General features: G+C 39.7%; 1 protein-coding gene across 1 annotated transcript in view; it reads right to left on the reverse strand.

Annotated features, from left to right (window-relative positions):
- Positions 1–2,454, reverse strand: part of WASHC4 (WASH complex subunit 4) — a 103,937-nt gene that overhangs the window by 48,100 nt on the left and 53,383 nt on the right. The gene's annotated exons all lie outside the window — the stretch shown is intronic.

The raw sequence follows: 2,454 nt of genomic DNA on the forward strand, positions 1-2,454 counted from the left end.
TTTGTATAGTATGTTATGCCAATTGAGCTTGATGTCCCCTGTAACTATGGTCCCAAGCCCGCAGGTTCAACTACTCGGTGCCTCTGGGTAGCTGGCTGTGACCAAGCAGTACATGCTAATTGTTTTTAAAAAGCTTTACGCTCATTTGTATTATCTACTTTGATTTACTTGTACACTACTGAAAGGCACATGAACAAAGATAGCACGGTACAATGCATAATAAAGAACATTAGAAAACAGGTTAAATAAACTATGGCACATTCAATATATGGAATACTATGCCAACATTAAAAGAACAAGATATGGATAAATCTTAAAATCATTATGATGAGTGAAAAAAATCAGACATAAAAGTATACATACTAAATAATTCTAATTTAATAGTATTCATGAAAATGCAAACTGAGCTACAGAAACAAAAACCAAATTGCTAGTTGTCTAAGGACCAAGGATAGAGGGAGGGAGGGGTTGAAAAGGGCACAAGAAAAAATGTTTTGAGAGTTGTGGGAATATTCTGTATCTTGATCATGGGCTGGTGTTTCCACAGATGTATGTTTGTTGTTGTTCGTTGCATCATCTACTCCAACTCATAGCGACCCGATGTACAACAGAACGAAACACTGTCCCATCCTGCGCCAGCCTCACAATCCTTGTTACACTTGACCCCATCATTGTAGCCATTGTGTCAATCCATCACGTTGAAGGTCTTCCCCTTTTTTGCTGACCCTCCACTTTACCAAGCATGACATCCTTCTCCAGAGAATTGTCCCTTCTGACAACATGACCAAGGTAGATGAGATGAAGTCTGGCCATTCTCACTTCCAAGGAGCATTCTGGCTTCACTTCCTCCAGGACAGATTTGTTTGTTCTTCTGGCAGTCCATGATACTTTCAGTTTTTTTGGTCAACACCGTAACTCAAAAGCATCAACTTTTTTTCCATCTTCTTTATTCATTGCCCAGCTTTCACATGCATATGAGGCAAATGAAAATACTATGGCTTGGGTTAGGCCCACCTGAGTCTTCAAAGTGACATCTCTGCTCTTCAGCACTTTAAAGAGGTCTTTTGCAGAGATTGCCCGGTACTATACGACATCTGATTTCTTGACTGCTACTTCCAAGGGTATTGTTCAAGATAAGGAATTGCTAAATTAAACCAAAAACCAAACCCACCATCATTAAGTCAATTACAACTCATAGTGACCCTACAGGACAGAGCAGAACTGCCCTAGAGGATTTCCAAGGATGTAAATCTTTACAGAAGCAAATTGCCTCATCTTTCCCCTGCAGAGCAGCTGGTGAATTTGAACCACCAACCTTTTGCATAGCAGCTGAATGCTTTAACCACTGTGCCATCAGAACACCTTCTGAATGCTTGATAGCTAGATTAAATTACAAAAAAATTACAAGTTTCTATATACCAAGATTTTAACAGTGGAAAATGAAAAGTATATTCACTGGCTGACATGATTAGCTTACATTGGCTAAACTAATTAGCTTACGTTTATAAGCATAAATGCATTGGTGTCAGATGTAAACACTAATTGTAAAGAAAAATCACAATATTGATTCAATTTTATGTCACTTCAAAGTCTGATTCCCTGTTCTTTAATAAAACAACATAAAAACAAAAGAGAATAAAGTTTTTATTCTTTGAAATATGGAGCAATGAATACTCAGATGAATTCTTCCAGTACACAGTATCTAACCCTGTTAAAAAATATGTTTTTAAAATCCCTTCAAACGCATAGGCAAGCTTATAAGAAAGTAAGGGAAGTTTATCAGGAGCCTAAATAACAAGGAAGCAGAAAGCCAGAGAGGTAACCAAGCAATGTAATTGACAGTTGCCCTGAAAAGATCTGCCACTCTTGATGAACTAGGCACTTGATTTTAAAAGCCGTATTTCAGGAATGGAGAAAAGATAGAAAGTGGTAAGATAGGAAGTCAAACTGAGACTTCCACATAAGGCTAAACCAAAAAAAACAAATCCACTGCCATCAAGTCGATTTCGATTCACAGCGACTTCTGTTGGGTTTCTGAGGCAGTTAAATCTTTACAGAAGTAGATTGCCCTGTCTTCCTTCCGCAGAGTGGCTGGTGGGTTTGAGCCACCAACCATCTGTTTAGCAGTCAAATGCCTTAGGCACTGAGCCACCGGAGCTCCTTCCACACAAGGCTGGATGTTACAAAATAATACCCTCAAAGAAAGGATCAACTTGGAAAGAAACCTGCTCCTCAGAGGTAAATGATGAAAAAAAAAACCTGCTCATATTGACCTTGGTAGTGAGTGCTAAGGAGCTCTGGTAGCATAGTGGCTAAAGCACTTGACTGCTAACCAGAAGGCTGGCGGTTCAAACCCACTAGCCACTCCTCGGAAGGCAGGCTGGGCAATCTACTTCCGTAGAGATACGGCCTCAGAAAACCAAGGAGGGGCTGCTATGAGTCGGACCCAACTCA

The sequence above is a fragment of the Orycteropus afer genome, unplaced genomic scaffold, assembly GCF_000298275.1.
Source record: "Orycteropus afer afer isolate SDZICR_OR568_19922 unplaced genomic scaffold, OryAfe1.0 scaffold00209, whole genome shotgun sequence".
NCBI lineage: Eukaryota > Metazoa > Chordata > Mammalia > Tubulidentata > Orycteropodidae > Orycteropus > Orycteropus afer.